Source organism: Pan paniscus, chromosome 18 (assembly GCF_029289425.2).
Source record: "Pan paniscus chromosome 18, NHGRI_mPanPan1-v2.0_pri, whole genome shotgun sequence".
NCBI classification, from domain to species: Eukaryota; Metazoa; Chordata; class Mammalia; order Primates; family Hominidae; genus Pan; species Pan paniscus.
The window spans coordinates 36,432,533-36,447,757 of record NC_073267.2 but is presented as its reverse complement, the minus strand read 5'-3'; the positions used below and the strand labels follow the sequence as shown (position 1 = coordinate 36,447,757).

Sequence of the window (15,225 nt, the reverse complement as noted above, 5' to 3'; positions counted from 1 at the left end):
TCACTGCAAGCTCCGCCTCCTGGGTTCATGCCATTCTTCTGCCTCGGCCTTCCAAGTAGCTGGGACTACAGGCGCCCACCACCACGCCCGGCTAATTTTTTGTATTTTTTACTGGAGACGGGGTTTCACCATGTTAGCCAGGGTGGTCTTGATCTCCTGACTTTGCGATCTGCCCGCCTCAACCTCCCAAAGTCCTGGGATTACAAGCATGAGCCACCGCGCCCAGCCTATTTTTGGTGTTTTTTAATAGATAAAAAGGTGGAGTTAAAATGTGAACTTGTGTCTGTGTTCCAAAATATTTACAACACTGACTCAGAAATTGATGTTTACAAAGATACCTTCAGAGGAAATTCTATATCAGCTTTATTCATTTGATTCATTCTCCAATCCCTGAAATTTGCTTACAGACTAAAGGTATGAAAAATCTTCCAAATAACTAAAATTTCTCAAATACACATTTATATTGTTCCTTCTCGTTAATGACTTAATATCATTTTCTAAGAAAGTCTTCAATCTAATAATCTTTGTCATCTCCTCCATGCCAGCACAGCTGCCTCCTTCCTGGGGTTTTTGACACTCTCAGGATGTGGGTTTTCACACTGTGTCTCTCACACAGCAATACACGGCCATGTCCTCAGATCTCAGGCTGCTCAGCTCCATGTAGGCTGTGCTCGTAGGCATGTATGTGGTCATGTTGACTCTGGCCTGGATGTTCTGTGCATAGCCTGTGTTACCATTGCCCGCGATGATCCATCTAATCCACTCAAGGCCTTGTCCATGGGCTTGTTGCACTCACTGCATAGCAGAGCTTGTAAAGCCTTGTAGGAGACCTTCACTGAGGACCAGGCTTCTTCACCTCAGCCCCAGACTGCACTAGCCGCACCTGGGAGTGAGCACCTGTGGGGAGGACACAGAAGTGGATGAAAGCCCCTTTGACTGGACTTAATCCCCTTCTCATCACTGGGACCTGGGAGCCCCTTACCTGTGGCTGCTGCCACCAAGAAGACGATCCTCCAGGTCCAGTCCATGGTGAGGAGCCGTGCTCTCAGAGGATTCTCTAGAGGAGGGATACGGTTGTTGGGTGATGCTTTCAGAGCACAGACATACCCATATTTACCTCAGTGGATCTCAGGTTATTTGCATATTCATGAGATAGAGCATTTCATAGCTCAAAGTTTGATCCATGATGAGAAAGGGAAGCTAAATGACATATCAGCCATACAAGAGTGTGATACTGATGTTCCATGCCCTAATCCTGCTTCTGGACATGCATGCCTTGCTCTATTGATGAACGTTTGTGGACAGAGGTTCTTGCACTGAGGAATATGCCCCCCTCAGAACATGTTTCTCACACATTTCTCCCATCTGAAATGGGAGCATTTATCTAATGCCTGTACCCCCATTGTTTCTTGGAAGTAACTGACTTGTTTTTCATTTTACAGGTTCCTAGATGGAAGCGACCTGCCTTGTCTCCAATGTGACTTTGGACTTGGGCATTTGAGTTAATGCTGACATGAGTTAAGATGTTGGGGTACTATTGGGAAGGCATGATTGGTTTTGAAATGCAAAGAGGACATAAGATTTGGGAGGGGCTGGGGTGGCATGATCTGGTTTGGCTCTGTGTCTCTTGGATTATATTGGACCTCTTCCATCCTGGAAAAGGCAGAGGTTTGTCCTCACTGAAACAGACACTTACTCCACATATGGGTTTACCTATCCTGCATGTAATGCTTCTGCCAAGACTGCCATCTGTGGACTCATGGAATGCCTTATCCACTGTCACAGTATTCCACATAGCATTGCCTCTGACCAAGGCACTCCTTTTACGGCTAAAGACGTGTGCCAGTGGGCTCATGCTCATGGGATACACTTGTCTTACCATGTTCCCCATCAACCTGAAGCAGCTGGATTGACAGAAAAATTGAATGGCCTTTCACAGTCACAGTTACAATGCCAACTAGGCTGCAATACTTTGCAGGGCTGGGGCAAAGCTCTCCAGAAGGCCGTGTATGCTCTGAACCAGCATCCAATATATGGTACTGTTTCTCCCATAGCCATAATTCATGGATCTCGGAATCAAGGGGTGGAAGTGGAAGTGGCACCACTTACCATCACCCCTGGTGATTCACTAGCACAATTTTTGCTTCTTGTTCCCATGACATTACATTCTGTTGGCCTAGAGGTCTTAGTTCCAGTGGGAATAATGCTGCCATCAGGAGACACAACAACAATTCCATTACACTGGAAGTTAAGATTGCCACCTGGACACTTTGGGCTCCTCCTACCTTTAAGTCCACAGGCTAAGAAGGGAGTTACAGTGTTAGCTGGGTGGCTGACCTGGACTATCAAGAAGCAATCAGTCTATTTCTCCACAATGGAGGTAAGGAAGAGTATGTATGGAATACAGGAGATCCATTGGGGTGTCTCTTAACATTACCATGCCCTGTCATTAAGATCAATGGGAAACTACAACAGCCCAATCCAGGCAGGACTACAAATGACCCAGACCCTTCAGGAATGAAGGTTTGTGTCACTCCACTAGGAAAAAAAGCATGACCTGCTGTGATGCTTGCTGAAGGCAAAGGGAACACAGAATGGGTAGTAGAAGAAGGTAGTCATCAATACCAGCTACAACCACGTGATCAGTTGCAGAAATGAGGACTGTAATTGTCATCAGTATTTCCTTATTCTTTTGTTAAAAATATGTTTGTCCAGGTATATGCTTGTACTAAGAAAATTCCTTCATTTTATTTCTTTTTCCTTTATCATGTGATATAAAATTTATTGACTTCATATCAGCATTTAAGTGTTCTTAACTTTACCTAATAGCATTTGGGTTGGGGATTGGTGCATTTCTTGTTGTACAAAAGATAGTTGTATTACATTAGGTGTAATTATGACCTTATTATTGTCTTTATTTGAAGATTATGTATGATCTCAGGAGATTCATATGGGTTCAAGTTGACAAGGGGTGGACTTGTGATGGTTAATACTGAATGTCAACTTGATTGGATTGAAGCATGCAAAGTATTGATCCTGGGTGTGTCTGTGAGGGTGTTGCCAAAGGAGATTAACATTTGAGCCAGTGAGCTGGGAAAGGCAGACCCGCCCTTAATCTAGGTGGGCACCATCTAATCAGCTGCCAGTGTGGCCAGGATATAAAGCAGGCAGAAAACGGGAAAAGACTAGACTGGCTTAGCCTCCCAGCCTACATCTTTCTCCTGTGCTGGATGCTTTCTGCCCTTGAACATCGGACTTTAAGTTCTTCAGCTTTGGGACTCCGACTGGATTCCTTGCTCCTCAGCTTGCAGGTGGCCTACTGTGGGACCTTGTGATTGTGTGAGTTTAATACTCCTCAATAAACTCCAATATATACATAATATATAATATAGATAATATATATGCTATATATATTATCTATATATAGTATATATACTATATATAATATAATATATATGTATTATATACATTATATTATAATATTATATATGTATTATATACATATATACATATATAATATTATATATGTATTATATACATATATACATATATAATATTATATATGTATTATATACATATATACATATATAATATTATATATGTATTATATACATATATACATATATAATATTATATATGTATTATATAATATATACATATATAATATTATATATGTATTATATAATATATAATATAATATATAATAATAAAATATATATTATATATTATAGTATATAGATAATATATAGTATATATTATCTATATTATATATATTATATTATATATATATATTTATATATATATATATATACTGTTGTAGTTTCCCATTGATCTTAATGACAGGGCATGTTATATATATTATATATACATATTAGGGTTCTCTAGAGGGACAGCACTATATATATGTATAGTTTCCATAGTCTGTGGTGTAGACTAGGTGAAATGGACTTTACAACCTCCTGAAGGGTAACACCCAGACTGTCACCTGAACTTCCTGAAATCCTGTGCCCTGGGGATTGGACAAACCTTAAAACCAAAGCCACTGTTAAGTTAGCTCAGTCTTTGATTGAGCATGGCAATCTGCCTCTACTTGACTTCCAGGGGTGGGTGAGGGAGAATTCCTGCCTGGAACAATGTCACATTACAAAGAATTTTCACAATGCTCATGAGACATCTCGGACCTTCCATCAGAAGCGTTCAGGATGGCAGGAGACTGGACATGATGAGCAAACATGGGGATAGGAGGAAGGAAACAGAGAATGGCAGGAGGTGACAGCTGACAAGGCCTTGTTTTCTCAGATGCTGAGCATGAAATGAAGCATTTATGATGAAGGAAACAGAACAGATGTATGCTACAATATTAAATATAAAACAGTAAATTACAGCAGGTGGCTTCACAGCAGCTTAGACACAGCAGAGGAGAAGAGGATGGAATTGGAAGATCGATGCTCAGGATGGATGCAGAGTGAAGCCGAGGACCCGTCAAAGAGGATTTGGGAGTTGCAGGCTCTGGGAGTGGACCCACCCCAGAAAGAGAGAAGGAGAGGGATGGGAGGAAGAAGGAATGTTTGAAATTACTCCTTAGAGAACCAGGACAGCCCCTTGGGCCAAGCAGCCCATGACCCTTGCAGCCTCAGAGGTCCAGACTCCCGCCTGGCCTCACGTGCTGGTTGGTCTTGTCCCTGCCAGGCCAGAACCCTCCTCAGAACCCAGAGCCCCCACAGCTCTCCCTCACCCTATGCCCAGGACATGTCTCCTGTGCTCTCTTCTCTGACCCACAGGTGGGAGTTTACACCTGCTCGAGTGGCCTCGGCATCCACACAAACAACCTGGTAACAGTTGTCCTGCTCCCTCCACCTGGCACAGCTTGGATCTCCCACAGTGCAGGCCCCGTGTTTAGGAGTGATTAGAACACACAGAAGGACAGTTCAAGACAACAGGTGCTGAGGCAGGCAGATTTGGAGGATTTAAGTGCTGATGTTCTTGAAAGACCATTTCCATGGGGTTAATGGTGGTTTCTCTTGGTGAACTGTTGGCTTGTGTTTTTGATATTGTTGTTGCTCTAAATAGTGTTTACCTGACTTCAATATGAACTCTATTGGTCGCAATCTTTGTTAAAATATGTATCATTCTAAAAGTTCACATGGCATTAGATTTTTTGCTCAAACTACCTATAATATTTCTCCAACAGAGTGCACATTTGCCTTCCTTCTGCACATACCTCCGCCCCCTGCCCTGAGCAGTGTCCCAGCGGGTCCCATCTGTTTAGGGGGTGGGGCAGGAGACACAGGCCCTGACACAAGGTGGGGCTGTGCCAAGCACGGTGGTCTTGCATGGGCACTGAGTGGGTGGGCCCTGGAGAGAGGGGAGGTCATTCCCCCAGGGAAGCCCCCAGGCCACAGGGGAGAGGTCAGCTGGAGCATGAGGTGGCGGGCAGAGATGCATAAAGGGTGGGACGGGGCCTGCTGCTCTATCAGCAAAACCCCTCACACCCGAAGGACACACAGGTGGAGGGCATTGTATTCACTGACCTCACACTCACTGTCCATTAGCGTTCACCCACAAAATAATAGAATACACTGAGAGAGGCACAGGAATGGATTGCTCACATCTTTATGACAGCTGAATGGAGGAAATTTCTAAGCAGGTTCAGAGAAAGGATATCAAGCTGTGTTTGGAGAAAGCGGTGGGAATTCTAAACAATATCTATGGAAGCAGAACATCTAGAACCACAGATGTATTCAGAAAAATGCTAGATCTCAGTACTACCCTAGAATATCAGCGGTTTTCTGTGGATGGTATGGGAAGGGTGATTTCTTCCGTTGGGTGGGCTTTGCCTTTGAAATTCTCTGTGACATATCTACACTGCATTTTAAAAGTCAATATTATTGTGAATTTTAATTTAAAATAAAATGTTATCTCATTCGGTTATTTATACATTTAACTTCCATTTTCCTTTACAATAACTCAGCGACACACCTAGCCCTGTTTTACACCTGGACCAGCCTGTGCTGCTACAAGCCTGGTTTCTCTTCCTCATCACGACTTACTCAGCTTTCCTTCCCATTTCAGTTCAAGGAATTGTGGGGGCAGGAAGGAAGGGGGCAGCTGCCACTCACGGAGCTCACACTAAATGCCAGAGAGCTTGCCCCGCACATCTACCTATTTTTCTAGTTGAATTTGCAGCAATCAACCTCAGGGATTCATTTTCCCACATATGGGAAGCTTGGCCCCAGGTAGGGGGATTTGCTTGGTGGGGTATTTGAACCCAAGTTCCTCTCACTGCAAAGCCCACAGCACCCCCGTGAGGAACAGACAGGGAACAGGGAGTAGCCCTGGATCACCCTAAACTGACTTCGGGTTTAGAGAAGGACAGACTACCTGGGGAATGAGGAAGCTCATTGCTCTGGAGTTCTCTTCTGGAGAAATGTCATGAATGTGCCCTGTAAGGAGCTGGTGGCAACTTCCGTTAATTCCGGGACCAGCAACCTCAGGTCAAGAGCCAGATGCTCACTCAGGTCTCTCCAGGCCAGAGGTTCTGGCCAAGTTTGGGATCCCAGCGGAGTCTAAGAAAATGTGGAAGGCACCAAAATGTGTTTTTGAAGATTTATTTCAGAGCGAGCATCAGTGACCTACAAGAACCTGGACAGAAGCGAAGCCAGTGCCTCCCGTTTCCCCCATGATGTGAGACAGGACCCTGTGCCTCCTGTGGACTTCAAGAAATGTGGACTTGAGCTTTGCCATCTCTTCCCTTGATGCTGTTCCATAGATTTTGCTGTTATAGTCTCTGTATCTTTACAGGGATCAGGAGGCTGAATTAGTCTTATTCAGGGTTAGTAACTGTCCATTCCTTAACAGTGGTGGTCCTGATAGTTCACACATTTGTGGCCATCCCAAAGAGCAGTGCAATTATGAAGGTGTAAATACGACCAAAGACCACTCTCAGATACATCACTGATTGTTGGCTTTGTTTGACCGAACGTGTTCTTTTTGGAGGTGGCCCGCTGTTGACACTCCCACCAGCACCTCTTCTTAGGCACAGTGGAGGATCCCAGCCTATATGGCAATGGCAGTTCCTTCTGTTGTTGCACACCCCTCTATGACTGCACTTCTCAGGGCGACAGTCGTAGCCCAGTGAAGTGATAGTCGCATTGCACCTGGTGTTATTACAGAAGTTTCCATGAACACAAGGAGTGCCATCTATCACATACCCAACATCAGTTGTGTCTGTTGCACGGTGTTCATCCAGTCCAAAACACTGAAATCCTCCTCTCACTGAGTGATGGAATGAAACATGTTCCTGCAGCCGGGGAAGATGGGTCACATTGGTACACTGCAGTCTTCCACAAAACTTATCTATTCCTGCAAAAGCCTGGTTGTTGAGAGCTGTTTGTTGTCGAGTACAATGTCCAAATCGGTAACTTTCAAGATTTATGTCATAGCAGACCTCAGGAGCCTCCTCAGCACTGACACCAAAGAACACCTTGCAGCGCACATTGCGGTCAGTGCAGTTCCCATGATAGCAGTAGCCTTCTTCAGTGCACGGGGTTCCATCTTGCGTATAAAAGTTTGCGGGGCATGTCACGGTGGTCCCGTGACAGTACTCTGGAAGGTCACATATATTTTGGATAGGTCTGCAGAGAGTCCCTGGTGGGGAGTAGCTGCAGTTTGTACAGCACTCTCCTATATGACAGATGCTCCCCGGTGTTAAGCGACAGTCACTTCGGCAGCAATAACTGGCATAACACTACTTGAAGGAGCCACAGTCACATTCCTCCCTCCCATCCGCTATGAGGTTTCCACAGCGAACCATTGTCATGGTTTCATTATACACAGGAGCAAGTGCTTCGAAAACACACCGGGCTGAATGTACAAAACAATTTTGTGCATGTCCATAAGAACAGTTACTGAACGCATCTGTCATCCCAGGATATTGCTGCATAATGCAGAAGGCCCTTTTCTGACATGTGCAGTAGTTATCATCACCAGTACTTCTCACCAGTACTTCTCATCAGTGTCTGGGCTGTTACGACGGCTACTAATAAATAATGTCTGCCTAGAGTACCAATGTGTAATAGGCCTAAATGTGTACAGAAGCTATACCTTTGTGGTTCATAGTTACATTCATGTGGCGCCTCTTTAATAAGTAGTGTGGGTGAATGAACACGAAAAGTATCAAAAAAGGTTGTTCTAAAATAGGTAAACATTGCACTCTGAACTCAATAGTCATTCACAGGGGCTGGGTCACAATTATTATATATGGTCAAAAGATAAATATAGTACCGCAGATCAATATTTTGAACAATGCTGTCAATGAGACTGAACATCTGGACCATCTCCTTGGAACAAGTTGTAATATTGTCATCTACACGACAATATGAATTGGAACATTGAACGTGGCCTTTTATATTGCCTCTATGAGAACTATACAGCAAATTAGATATCCTGGGATTCATGCTGTCATTTGCTTCAGAGAACAGGGGGTCTGTCTCCTCATTGTCACCATCTCTAAATGTGGGCCCCGTTGCGTTGGGCTCGGCCACTATCTGAGAAACAACATGTTCAAGCCTGCGGGAATCCTGGAGGGGTTTGATTTCATAGGCAAGGTCGTCCAGCTTCATGATGCCTCTGAGGCCCCCACAGCACATGTCGACGGTGACCATGGACAGAGGAACCTCCTCCAGGTAGCTGAGATAGTAGCAGTCTGGAGGGATGTAGGGGTCATCCATCTGCAAGGCTCCTTGGTCATCCTGAGTTGTCACCAGCAGATGTCTGGGCCAAAGAAGGTGTTTCCTCCGCATGTGAATGATGTGTCTTTGACCCCCAAAATGCAGGCTGTAGGACAGCCAGCCAAGAAACTGAAGGTCTTTGCCATGGTGCGTCTCCTTCCTGGGAATCACCACCTCGGAGGATGCGTAGTGCCACGAGGGATGGCCTTGAGAACACCGGACTGGAGTCAGGAGCACCCAGAGCCCCAGCAGCAAGAGGGGGGCCCTAAGGGTGACCCGCGCCTCTGCCTGCCTCATGTCCCAGCCCAGGGATAGTCATCCAAAGACAATGGGAAAGGAAAGGACTGTCCTCGGCAAAGCCAGGCCCCAACCAGCTGCGGTGGCTGCGTCCCTCCCAGGGAGACCCTGACAGAGAACAAAGGGCCTCCCCAGGCTCCCACACCACACGCCGGGGCACCTGGACTCCGGGAGAGAATAAGGTAACAGTCCCAGGGCGGGGCAGGGGGTGGGCCTGGACAGGATGGCAGCTGCTGCACTGCAGGATGAGGCTGAGGGTCACGGCTGTGAGGGCTCATCGGGAAGGGAAAAGGGAGAGGGAAGCAGGGCTCTGTCTCTTTTACCACTGTCAATCTTTTCTGTTGCTTTCTGAATCTACAAAGTACAATGATGTGTGTTCAATGCCCTCGCATCACCCATGTTATTCTCGGTCACTCTGTGGGTTAATAGTGCTCCTTTCTGTGGCTCACATTGCTTACTCCTTCGTCATGTGGAGGTAGATACTGCCAATATTTTCCTTGGGGTTTGAATATTTTTCTACTCTTAATAAGTACCCATGTCTTATCCTTTTTGTTGTTGTTTCATTTTGTTGTGGCTTTGAAGTTTTGTTTGAAGTTACCATATTGTGAAAGGAAAATATCTTGGGCCCCGTCAAGCTGGGAACCACTCAGGGCAAATCTGCCTCCCAGTCTATTAAAAGTTGTCCCTCTGGTCACAGAGATAGATGCATATTCTCATGGCCTCCTTTGCAAACACTTATCAGAAACTGAAAAGAATGCAACCATCTGTCTCTCACCTACCTGTGACCTGGAAGCCCTGAGTGGGGAGGACTTGTTTTGAGTTGTCTCAGCCTTTCTGGATGGAACTAATGTCCTTCTTACTTATATTGATTGATGTCTCATGTCTCCCTGAAATGTGCAAATCCAGCTGTGCCCAACCACCTGGGGCACATGTCATCAGGACTTCCTGAGGCTGTGTCACAGGTGTGTCCTCAACCCTGGCAAAGAAAACTTTCCAAATTAACTGAGATCTGTCTCAGACTTCCTGGGTTCACAAGATCAACAGTTGGTATAGGGTAACTTTTTCTTCTGTGCTATGTTAAACCCTTGTGAATTATGATACTTTTTACTTAGTCCATCTATTGGGAACAGACACTATTCCTGACCCCATGAGAGCCCCAGGTGCTGTCCCTCCGATGCTTCTGTATGGTTCTCTCCTGGTCTTTGGTCATTTCTTCAGATGCAAGAGCTGATCAGTTCTCAGGGAAGGACACAGGGGGCCCTCTGTGGGTGTCTCATGTCTGAGAACAAATATTTCGTGTATTTCTCCCATACTGAGTCTTCTGTGTTCAGTCCTGATTACCAGATGGAAACCCCTGGGAATCCCAGGGCTGTGGGTCTTCTCTCAGAGCTGCAGGGTCAGGTCTGCGCTTGTTTTCACTCGGAGAGAGAGGGCCCTGTTTTCCTGCCTTCTCCTCTGTAGCAAGCTGTGATGTGGGATGCCTGAGGAGAGGGCAGAGCCCAGAGCAGATGTGAGACACCTGGAGGAGTTCATTGGCAACAGTAGCACTTGGGAAAATATGATTACTTATAATGTGACTGTACCATGAAACTCACTTAGCAATTATTATTTTTCACACATGTGTACAAATTCAAATACAACTGCATTAAGCAAACTTTAAGAGATATAAAGAGAGAAATAGAAAACAATATCAACATAAGAGAAGACCTTAATACCTCACTTACAATAATGTTTAGCAAATCCAGAAAGAAAATTCTTAAGCCTCTGAATTTGAACAACACTATTGGACAAATTCACCTGAAAGACAGTTATAGAACCTTCGAACCAAGAGCCATGTAATACACATTCTTCTCGAGCACACATTGAACATTCTCCATGATAGGTTATATGTTACATCATAAAATGAGCATTAACATTTAAAGAAGTAATGCTAACCATTCTCTCTTTCAAAAACTTGTGAAAAGTCAACCTTCCAAACTATTTCTGAGGCTACCATTACACTATTACCAGTAATATTACCATTAATAGACAAAGGCACCACAAGAAAATAAAATTATAGATCAATATCATTGGTAGACAAAAATTAACCACTCCAAATTTAGTAAACTAAGTTCTAAAGTTTTTTTAAAAACCATACACCATGATTAACTCAAATTTATTCTGAGTTGCACAGATGATTCAGTCTCCTCAAATCAATCAATTTGGTACACCACATTAAAAAACTAAAGAAAAAATATCTCAATAGCATTTCAACAGACATAAAAAAAAATTTGAAAAAATTCAGGGTTTCATTATAAAAACTCTGAACAAAGTAGGAAGACAGCAAAACAACTTGTACATAATAAAAGCCATTAAGAAAAGTCACAGCTATTGTTATACTCAATAGTAAAAGGTTAGAATATTTTGGTCTAATATCTGAAACAAGGCAAGAATAAAGCTTGAGGTATTACACTTCCAGGCCTCAAAATTTATTATAAACATAGAGTAATAAATCAGAATGGTATTGGCATAAATGCATACAGAGAGCTTAGATATAAACCCACATATTGATGGCCAGCTGATTTTCAGCATGAGAACCGGTGATATACAATGTCTAAATTATAGTGTCTTCCAAAGAGCATGTTATGAAAACTGGATTTTCACATGCAAAGAATTAAGAATTTTAGGATAGAATAAACACAAAAATTAACTCTAAATGCATTAAATATTTAAATCTAATATGTGTAATTGTAAAACTCCCACCCCTGAAAAAATTAGCAATCTTTTTCTGGATTTTACATTCAAAGCACGTACAAAAAATGCAGAATTGAACAAGTGGGACCAGATTTTACAAAAGATTCTGCAAAGCAACGAAATAATTCCAACTTACAGAATTGGATAATATACCATGTATCTGAAAAAGTGTTTATATCCAATATATAAATAAAACTTCTGTAACTCAATAGCAAAAATAAAAATAGCCTGATTTTAAAATAATTGGTTTTACACCTTTAACAGTATAAGAACCTAGAACTCAGGTTAAATGTTTTTCTCCATGGCTAATGATCTGTCATATGGTGTACTTAGCTGGACAATAATTTGTATTGATTTGACAAAACACTAATCCGGGTGGTGGTGTGAATTTTTTAATAGACATTATTAAAACTGTAACCAGTTGACTCTATGTTAGGTAGATTATCATGGATAACCAGCTTAGCCCTGAATCCAACAGAGCAGATCTGGAGAAGGTAAAACTCCAGGGTGATTAAGCAGCTTCAGCTCTTTCTGAGACTTCCAGCCTGCACTTACTGATGGCCAGCCCTGAGGATATTGGAGGTTTCCAGCCATCCCCCAAAATTGTCATCCCCTACATCGCACAGGAAAGTGGCATGTCCCTCTGCACTTTGTCACACCTGAATATCAGAGAGAAAGAGATTCTCCAAAATCAAATAATATTTATTTGAAAATGAGCATTGTAATGGGAATATGCATGGGCACATTTAGGTGGATAGAGGAAGACAAGTGTTTTAAAGGATAAATGAGGAGGCTTACATGAGCTGTTTTGAGACAACTATCCGGGGGTAGAAGAATCAATAACAAGGGTAGAATAAGTTTAAGGTTGGACAGGGAGTGGCAGGGCAGATATCCCCACAGTATTAATTCTCTTATTGTTGTGGTAGCCTTAGCCTTTGTTCAAGGTAGTTGTGCAGATAATTTGTGTGTGTGTGTGTGTGTGCGTGCATGTGTGTGAGAGTGTCACTCTGTCACTCAGGCTGGAGTGCAGTGGCACAATCTTGGCTCACTGCAACCTCTGCCTCCGGGGTTCAAGCGACTCTCCTGCCTCAGCCTCCCAAGTAGCTGGGACTACAGGCATACACCACCATGCCAGGCTATTTTTTGTTTTTTGTATTTTTTAGTAGAGACGGGGTTTCACCGTCTTGGCCAGACTGGTCTCCAACTCCTGACCTCAGGTGATCTGCCCACCTTGGCCTCCCAAAGTGCTGGGATTACAGGTGTGAGCCACCACGCCCGGCTGTGTAGAGTATTTTTATGGTAGTTCTTGTTATCAAGGATGTGTGCATGAGAACCCTCTATTCATGACCTTCTCGAGCTTCACCTGTAAAGTTTCTAACTCAAGTTGTTCTATTTTGATTCTGACAACTTTCACACCCTCTCCCTCACACCGCTAGTGAAGAAAGTTACTCTGTGAAGGTTTCTGAGAACAGGATTAGCTCCACATCCACATCCCACATTAACCAAACAAGCTTGGCCCCTTCAGTTCCCACTGGCAACTTGCATTTCCAGATAAGTCTCCATGCAACACATTGGAGGGTCCTGAGTGACGAGGAGTGAAGAAAGTCCCACCAGCCTCTCCCGCGTGACTGCAGCAGCCACAGCCTGAGACCCACCTGAGCGCCAGGAAAGGGCTTGAGGCCTGGAATTTTGACCACAGGGAAACATCTTCCTTTTCCAGAAAGCAGGAAAAGCAAACGGAAAAATGAGAACAACGACTGAAAAAGGAAGTAAATGGATTAGGAACAAAAGAAGCACCAGATCAGTGTTGATGCTGATTTGCATATTTAGTGTCAGAAGAAGGATCAGACGTGAAACCTGTGAGGTTCTACATGACACTGACCCTGGCCCAGCCTCTATCGTCTGTGATCAGGATCCGTAAAGACTGTTCCAGTCATGGAGGCTCACTGAGGTCCCTGTCCTGGGTCTGATTGGAGAAGACTCATCAGGAAACCCTGAGCTTACTCAGGGCTCTGATCGTGGTGACCATGTTTGAGGACTTTATATATATATATATATATATATATATATATATATATATATTTTTTTTTTTTTTTTTATTATACTTTAAGTTCTAGTGTACATGTGCACAACGTGCAGGTTTGTTACATATGTATACATGTGCCATGTTGGTGTGCTGCACCCATTAACTCATCATTTACATTAGGTATATCTCCTAACGCTATCCCTCCCCTCTCCCCACACCCCACAACAGGCCCTGGTGTGTGATGTTCCCCTTCCTGTGTCCATGTGTTCTCACTGTTCAATTCCCACCTGTGAGTGAGAACATGTGGTGTTTGGTTTTTTGTCCTTGTGATAGTTTGCTGAGAATGATAGTTTCCAGCTTCATCCATTTCCCTACAAAGGACACGCACTCATCAATTTTTATGACTGCATAGTATTCCATTGTGTATATGTGCCACATTTTCTTAATCCAGTCTATCATTGATGGACTTTTCATCCCTGTAAGCATCAATCTGCATTTTGTGCATGTGAGAATAGCTCTTCATATTAAAATAATCTCTTTCAAATACTTAGCGAAGACATTGTTAGGCAAAGAATTCTAAACTTAGAGAGGTTCCCTGGCGAAACTAAGACGTAGAGAAAGTCCTACATCCTGACAGGAAATCAGCCTCCATCTGCACCTGCCTCCGGGGCTGACTCCGATCAGTGGCTCCTGAGCGCCCCCTGCAGCTGATTCCACCCTGTGTTCCTGCAGGGAGATTTGTGTCTGGGCGCACAATGACCTCCCCTCACTGTGTCTCTTGCACAGTAATACACGGCCGTGTCCTCCACTCTCAGGCTGTTCATTTGCAGGTAGAGTGTGTTCTTTGAGTTGTCTCTGGAGATGGTGAATCTGCCCTTCACAGAGTCTGTGTAGTTTGTGCTACAACCACTACTACTAATGTATGAGACCCACTCCAGACCCTTCCCTGGAGCCTGGTGGATCCAGCTCATGTACCAGCTACCGACGGTGAATCCAGAGGCTGCACCGGAGAGTTTTAGGTACCCCCCAGGCTGGGCCAAGCCTCTCCCAGACTCTACCAGCTGCACCTCACAGTGGACACCTGCAAACACAGAGACACTGGTCAGAAACTCCCACACATATCCAGTGTTTCTCTCACTCATGTTCACTCACACTCAATCTCTTTAGTTCTCCATGAATCACCTTGTAAAATAGCAACAAGGAAAACCCAGCTGAGCTCAAACTCCATGGTGAGTCCTCTGTGTTCAGTGCTGATCACCGAATGGAAAGCCTCGGAATCCCAGTGCTGGGGCTCCTCTCCCAGAGCTGCAGGGTCAGGGCTAGGCTGGTTTTCATCAGCAGAGGGAGGCCCCTATTTCCATGTCCCCCACTATATAGCAAGCTCTGGGGTGGGACATCTGAAGAGAGGGCCGGGTTCCGTGCAGATGAAGTGTCCTGGGG

At 44.1% G+C, this 15,225-nt stretch overlaps 1 pseudogene; it reads right to left on the bottom strand.

Moving 5' to 3' along the window:
* Positions 1-5,622: 5,622 nt before the first annotated feature.
* On the bottom strand, positions 5,623-13,802 carry LOC134729299 (disintegrin and metalloproteinase domain-containing protein 21-like; annotated as a pseudogene).
* Positions 13,803-15,225: the final 1,423 nt, after the last annotated feature.